The 8,398-nt window shown below is 41.0% G+C and overlaps 1 pseudogene; it reads left to right on the top strand.

The window, feature by feature from the left end:
• Positions 1–5,430: 5,430 nt before the first annotated feature.
• LOC132238732 (heat shock cognate 71 kDa protein-like) lies at positions 5,431–7,426 on the top strand (annotated as a pseudogene).
• Positions 7,427–8,398: the final 972 nt, after the last annotated feature.

Genomic DNA, 8,398 nt, shown 5'->3' on the forward strand with positions numbered 1-8,398 from the left:
CATTTCTTTTTACAATCACACAGTCATACCTGATAATAGCCCCACCTAATTATTTCATTTTAACTTAATTACTTCTTTAAAGACTCTTTCTTCAAATAGCATATGCTGAGGTGCTAGGGTCCTCAACACATGAAATTCTGGGGGTCACAACTCAGCACACAACAGCCACCAACCTGAGACTCTGAGCTCCAAAGACTTCAGTGTAGAAAATTGCCTAATACTCTTGCTGGAGATCAAAAATACTTAAACTTACTCTAAAATGTCAATTTTACTTTCTATATAGATAATGCTTTGTTGTGTGAAAAGGAAAACAGTAGCTATGTCAAATATAATCAGTGTTTATCTCCTTTGTTCACCTAAAATGCATGTGCTGTATTCATTTAAACAAGAAAGGAAGTGAATTCAGACATAACTCCTACTGAGCAGAAAATTAAGCTAACTCCAAGTTATGACCAGGGTACCCTTTAATTATTGTGTTGGGTCACATGTGAATATTCAGTAGACACTTGTTCAAAGTAAGAGCAGCCTTTTAAAAACATATCTGATAAAAAAAATACTAATAATATATTGTTCAGGTCTAAAATGTTGGAAAGCCAAAAAACAGAATTGGGAAAACAATGAAAACTTACACTGCTTTTAGAAATGGTTGCATTCTAGAAAAAGTATTCATCAATAGATTTTTTATATAATAGAGTTTATTTGAAAGTCATTAGATGATTTATCATTGAACACAAAGATCCCACATATCTTGTTATAGCATACACACTCATCCTGTGGCTTACTCTACCAAGGCTCTTAAAGCCCACTGTCTTCACTTACCCAACCATAGAGTGGAGTAGACTTCTCAGCAAGTAAAAGCTCAAACTTACTGCTACCTGATCACTTTTAAAAAACACATCTAGGGGAGATTGCCTGAGAGCCTCCCGTCTTTCTGTGCTTCTCCTCTGGGCACTCTCACAGTCATCCTCGGATTGACACAAACAAGCAAAGCTCCTCCTCACCTGGACCTTATCTTTTCACTCCCACCCTGTGAAGCCCAAGAGAAGACATGGCCGCAGGCTGAAGCATAGGAAGAAATCAGGCAGCCTGAAACACACTGGGGAGAAGACCTACAGTTTGGACCAACAGCAGTGCCGTTGCATTATTTACTCAGCACGTTCTGAATTCATAGAACAAAGGATTATCCATTTTAGAAGGGCCAGCTCTGTGTGTTTTGATCACTGATGTTTCTCCAGTGCTTATCACAGGTACTCACTAAATAGCTCATTCACTCTTCAAAACCACTCTGTGAGGTTACCATCTTCATCCTAGAGAAGAAAACAAAGCCCAGCTCACCTGGCTTTCACACCTAATAAATAAGAGGCAAACTGGGGACTAAGCCCTGGTCTGGGATGGCCTTTAGTCACAAGCAAGCAAGTGGGGCTTTTGCCTCGACCTGGCTCTGTATGGGCCTGAACTTTGTAGTGCCACCTTCCATAAGAGTTTCAAGTCCCCTATGGTACCTGGTGCTGGCTGAGACAGGCAGTGCCATTGGGGGTGCCCATAGCCTGAGAGCCTGTGGTCTTTATGTACACATATGAGTCCTGGTCTCACCTCTTCTTTTTGGGGTGCTCCTGGCACTCTACTGTCAATGTGGGGTCTAACAGATGTCAAAAAGATCTTCGAACTTCATGTCCATGGATTCATTCCAGGGCCCCATGGCTGACCTCCCATTCATTTGAATCACAAATCTCCAACATTGTAAAATCAAGCTTTCTCCTGTCAGATAGAAGCTGTGCAAGATGAGGGACAGACAGCCCTAGCCGGTTTGGCTCTGTGGATAGCCTGTGACCTGAAGGGTCCCAGGTTCGATACTAGTCAATGACACATTCCCGGGGTTGAGGGCTTGATCCCCAGTAGGGGGTGTGCTGGAGGCAGCCCATCAGTGATTCTCATCATTGATATTTCTATCTATCTCTCCCTCTTTTTTCCTCTCTGAAATTAATAAAAATATATATTTTTTAAAAAGATGAGGGACAGACATTCCTTGCACAAAAGTGACTGCTCTTAACACCCTCCCCATAGAGCCCCACCTAGGCTCCCTGCTACAGCTTTGTAGAAGGCACTCAGAAAGACTCGCACCTAGCAAGACAGCTGGAAAATGTCCTGTTCCATAATTATGTTTTCCCAGTGAGATTACAAATAACTTGTGGACAGAAATGATGCCGTGTATTTTATATTGATTTTCTACATTGCTTTGCTTAATGCTGTCTTCTAAACAATATTCACTAAATAGTTGTTAAATGACTACAGGAATAAGTCAAAACTACATTAAGTGTAGTTTTGTTTTATCATTAAGAAAACTACACTTAAATCATGTTAAAATTCTTTTAAAGAGACTAACCCTGAATAAATCTTTCTTATACTGCACTGAACTACCTCTAGGACATTTTTATTTTGCAGAAATATGGGGATAAAGGTTATTTAAATTTCCACAAAGAGTAATTTTTCATTCACTCATTTATTTATTCATTCATTAAGAATGAGTTGAGCACTTTCCTTGGATTAGATGCTATGATGAGCCCACATGGGATAAAAATAAAACACAGGCTTTATTCTCAAAATACTCAGTATAGTTGGAGGAGGAGAAATCAGAAAACTAAACCATCAGCAGAGGGAAATCAAAGTGATGGAAAGAGAAAAGAAACAAATTATTGTATTCATTATTAGATTTTATTCCATTTGGTTCAAACACCATTATCTAATTTGTTCTGTTTTTCACCCTCCATAGCGGCCACATGTTCTGAAACCCACAAATGTGCAGAAAACATTGGCTAACTTTAAAAAAAAAATAATCATTTCACACATAGAATAAAATAATTTAATGGGACTTAAACATAAGTTAATTGCACCTGGAAAATTAATGCATACCTATTTCTCATGTGTCTGAAATACTTTGTAAGATCGTCCCTTTCATAATAGAATATTCACAAAATTAAAATATACAGTTCATCAAAATAAATAGATAATTGGTTACAATATGCTTTGATTACAATTTCACTTTGAGACAAGCCTATCGGCATGACATGGCTTTGCCAGGTACACAGCAGTGAGTGACGAGAGGCGGGGGTCAGTGCCCATTGGTCTACTTGACATAAGTAAAAGTTCATTAGGCTTTTTCAAAAATTTTATTTGTTGGCTTGCTGCTTTCTGTTTTATATCCCACATATGAGTTCTTGTCCTTTTTCATGTGACTTATTTCATTTAGCATTATACCCTCAAGATCTATTATTGTTGTTGCAAATGGCAATATTCCATCCCTTTAATGACTGGGTAGTATTTCACTGTATATATGTACCATATGTCCACTATTGAATTATCCATCGAAGAACACATAGGTTACTTTCATGTCGTGGCTACTGAAAATAATGCTGGAATGAACAAAGGGGTACATACATCTTTACAAGTAAGTGTTTTTAAAATTTCAGGGTAGATACCCAGAAGAGGCTTTGCTGGGGAATATGGTAGCTCTAGTCTTAGTTTTTTGAGGGAATTTCATACTGTTTTTCACAGTGGCAATACCATGTTTATAGTCACACAAATGTGAATGAGGGTTTGTTTTTCTCTACATCCTCTCCAACACTTTCTATGCCTTGCCTTGGTGATAAGAGCCAATCTCATAGGTGTGAGGTGGTATCTCATTGTGGTTTTGATTTGCATTTCCCCTACAGCTAGTGAGGTTGAGCATCTGTTCATATATATGGTGGCAATTTGTATGTCTGCTTGGGAAAAGTGTCTACTGAGGTCTTTGCCCATTTATTAATTGGATTGTTTGTTTTTTGTTGTTGAGTTTTATAATTTCTTTATAAATTATAAATTGTGTATGAGTTACTTGTAGGTATTGTTTTCAAATATCTTCTTTTTTTAATCTTTCTTGTTGAAAGTATTACACAGTTCCTCCTTTTCCCCCCATTAACCTCTTCCAGCTCACTGCCATCCCCCATGCCCAGGCCCTCACCACCTCATTGTCAGTGTCCACAGGTTATGAATATATGCATACAAGTTCATTGGTTGATCTCTTCCCACCCACCCTCCCCAGCCTTCCTTCTGAGATTCAACAGTCTGTACATACTTCTATGTCTCTGGGTCTATTTTTGATCATCAGTTTATTTGGTTGAATAGATTCCACATAGGACTGAGATCATGTGCTACTTATCTTTCTCTGACTGGCTTATTTTGCTCAACATAATATTCTCTAGGCCTATCTATGCTATTGCAAATGGTAAGACTTCTTTCTTTTTGATTGCTGGGTAGTATTCCAGTGTGCAAATGTCCCATAACTTTTTTATCCACTCATCTGCTGATGGGCACTTAGGCTGTTCCTAAATCTTGGCTATTGTAAATTGTGCTGCTCTGAACCTAGGGGTGCATATATCCTTTCTGATAACTGTTTCAGGTTTCTCAGGATATATTCCTGGAAGTGGGATAAATGGGTCAAATGGGAGTTCCATTTTTAATGTCATGAGGAAACTCCATAATGTTTTCCACAGTGGCTGCACCAGTCTGCATTCCTACCAGCAGTGAGTGCACTAGGGTTCCCTTTTCTCAGCATCCTCGCCAGCATTTGTCATTATTGATTTGTTGATGATAGCTATTCTGACAGGTGTAAGGTAATATCTCATTGTTGTTTTGACTTGCATCTCTCAGATGATTAGTGACTTTGAGCATTTTTTTCATATTTCTCTTGGCTTTATGTATGTATACGTTAGGTCCTTTGCCCATTCTTTAATTGGACTCTTTGTCTTCCTTTTGTTAAGTTGAATGAATTCCCTATCAATTTTGGATATTAACCTCTTATCAGATGCATCATTGGCAACTATGTCCCCCCATGCAGTGGGCTCTCTTGTTACTTTGTTGATGGTTTCTTTTGCTGTGCAGCAGCTTTTTATTTTCATGCGGTCCGATTTGTTTATTTCTCCTTAGTTTGCATTGTCCTAAGAACAGGAACAAGAAAGGGATGCCCTCTTTCACCACTCTTGTTCAACATAATTCTGGAAGTCCTGGCCATAGCAATCAGGCAAGAAGAAATAAAAGGTGTCCAAATTGGAAAGAGGAAGTAAAACTCTCATTATTCTCAGATGACATGATACTGTACATAGTATTTTTATACACCAACCGTGAACTCTGAGAAAGAGAAACTAAAAAAGCAATCCCATTTATCATTCCAACAAAAAAAAAATTAACATACTTAGGAATAAACTTAACCAAGGAGGTAAAAGACCAGCACTCTGAAAACTACAGAACATTGAAAAAAGAGATGGAGGAAGATATTAACAAGTGAAGAATATATCACGTTCATAGGTTGGTAGAACCAACATCATTAAAATGTCCATATTACCCAAAGCTATCTATATATTCAGTGCAATTCCTATTAAAATACCAATGGGATTGAACGCGGGGACACCAGTTCGGGTCAGTCTGTGCCAGCCGAGCGCGCACATCAGCAACCATTTCTAAGGGACCTGCAGTTGGCATTGATCTTGGCACCACCTACTCTAGTGTGGGTGTATTCCACATGGAAAAGTGGAAATAATTGCCAACGATCAGGGAAACCGAGCCACCCCGAGTTATGTTGCCTTTACTGATACTGAACGATTGATCGGTGATGCTGCAAAAAATCAAGTAGCAATGAATCCTACCAACACGGTCTTTGATGCCAAGAGCTTGGTTGGACGTAGATTTGATGATGCTGTTGTGCAGTCTGACATGAAGCATTGGCCTTTCAGGTGGTGAATGATGCTGGCAGGCCCAAGGTCCAAGTAGAATACAAGGGAGAGACAAAGAGCTTTTATCCAGAAGAGGTGTCATCCGTGGTTTTGCCAAAGATGAAGGAAATCGCAGAAGCCTACCTTGGGAAGACTGTTACGAATGCTGTTGTCACAGTACCTGCTTACTTCAATGACTCTCAGCATCAGGCCACCAAAGATGCTGGAACTATTGCTGGTCTCAATGTACTTAGAATCATCAATGAGCCAACTGCCGCTGCTATTGCTTACTGTTTAGACAAAAAGGTTGGAGCTGAAAGAAATGTGCTGATCTTTGACTTGGGAGGTGGCACTTTCGATGTGTCAGTCCTCACAATTGAAGATGGAATCTTTGAGGTCAAATCTACAGCTGGGGACACCCACTTAGGTGGAGAAGACTTCGACAACCGAATGGTCAACCATTTCATTGCAGAGTTCAAACGCAAGCATAAGAAGGATATCTGAGAATAAGAGGGTTGTCCGCCGCCTTCATACTGCTTGTGAACGTGCTAAGCGTACCCTCTCTTCCAGCACCCAGGCCAGTACTCAGATTGATTCACTCTATGAAGGAATCGACTTCTATAACTCTATCACCCATGCCCGACTTGAAGAATTGAATGCTGACCTTTTCCATGGCACCCTGGACCCTGTAGAGAAAGCCCTTCGGGATGTCAAGCTTGACAAGTCCCAGATCCATGATATTGTCCTGGTGGGTGGCTCTACTCGTATCCCCAAGATTCAGAAACTCCTACAGGACTTCTTCAATGGAAAAGAGTTGAATAAGAGCATCAACCCTGATGAGGCTGTCGCTTATGGTGCAGCTGTTCAGGCAGCCTTCTCTCTGGAGACAAATCTGAAAATGTCCAAGATCTGCTGCTGCTGGATGTCACTCCTCTCTCCCTCGGCATTGAGATGGCTGGCGGCGTCATGACGGTGCTGATCAAGCGCAACACCACCCTCCCCACCAAGCAGACGCAGGCCTTCACCACCTACTCCGACAACCAGCCAGGCGTGCTCATCCAGGTTTATGAAGGTGAGCGTGCCATGACCAAGGATAACAACCTGCTTGGCAAGTTTGAACTCACAGGCATAGCTCCTGCACCTCGTGGTGTTCCTCAGATTGAAGTCACCTTTGATATTGATGCCAATGGCATCCTCAATGTCTCTACTGTGGATAAGCGTACAGGAAAAGAGAACAAGATTATCATTACTAACGACAAGGGTCGTCTGAGCAAGGAAGACATTGAGCGCATGGTCCAAGAAGCTGAGAAGTACAAAGCTGAAGATGAGAAGCAGCGGGACAAGGTGTCTTCCAAGAATTCACTTGAGTCCTATGCATTCAACATGAAAGCAACTGCTGAAGATGAAAAACTCCAAGGCAAGATCACTGATGAGGACAAACAGAAGATTCTTGACAAGTGCAATGAAATGATCAACTGGCTTGATAAGAACCAGACTGCAGAAAAGGAAGATTTGAACATCAGCAGAAAGAGTTGGAAAAAGTCTGCAACCCCATCATTACCAAGATGTACCAGAGTGCAGGAGGCATGCTGGGAGGAATGCCTGGGGGCTTCCCTGGTGGCGGAGTTCCACCATCTGGCGGTGCCTCCTCTGGGCCCACCATTAAAGAGGTTGATTAAGCCAGCTTTTATTTTTTTTATTTTTTTTTATTGCTTAAAGTATTACAAAGGGTATTACATGTGTGTCCATTTTTCCCCCCCGCCCTAGACAGTCCCCTAGCCTCCCCTATCCCCCGGTGTCTTATGTCCATTGGTTATGCTTATATGCATGCATACAAGTCCTTTGGTTGATCTCTTACCCCTCTACCTCCTGCTCCCCCACCCTCCCCGGCCTTCCCGCTGCAGTTTGACAATCTGTTTGAGGCAGCTCTGCCTCTGTATCTATTATTGTTCAAAAGTTTATAATGGTCTCTATTATCCATGAATGAGTGAGATCATGTGGTATTTTTCCTTCATTGACTGGCTTATTTCACTTAGCATAATGCTCTCCAGTTCCATCCATGCCGTTGCAAATGGTAAGAGTTCCTTCCTTTTTAGAGCAGCATAGTATTCCATCGTGTAGATGTACCACAGTTTTCTAATCCATTCATCTACTGATGGGCACTTAGGCTGTTTCCAGATCTTAGCTATGGTGAATTGTGCTGCTATGAACATAGGGGTGCATATATCCTTTCTGATTGGTGTTTCTGGTTTCTTGGGATATATTCCTAGAAGTGGGATCACAGGGTCAAATGGGAGTTCCATTTTCAGTTTTTTTGAGGAAACTCCATACTGTCTTCCATAGTGGCTGCACCAGTCTGCATTCCCACCAGCAGTGCACAAGTGTTCCTTTTTCTCCACATCCTCTCCAGCACTTGTCGTTAGTTGATTTGTTGATGATAGCCAGTCTGACAGGTGTGAGATAGTACCTCATTGTTGTTTTGATTTGCATCTCTCGGATGATTAGTGACTTTGAGCATGTTTTCATATGTCTCTTGGGATTAAGCCAGCTTTGAGCATAGATCTAGCATTGTTCCACACAAAATACTGAAGGACCCAAATTTGTAGCAAATTCCATGGCAGTTTTAAAAGTTGAGCTGAATAGTAAATAACTGG

The sequence above is a fragment of the Myotis daubentonii genome, chromosome 7 (genome assembly GCF_963259705.1).
Source record: "Myotis daubentonii chromosome 7, mMyoDau2.1, whole genome shotgun sequence".
In the NCBI taxonomy this organism is placed as follows: Eukaryota; Metazoa; Chordata; class Mammalia; order Chiroptera; family Vespertilionidae; genus Myotis; species Myotis daubentonii.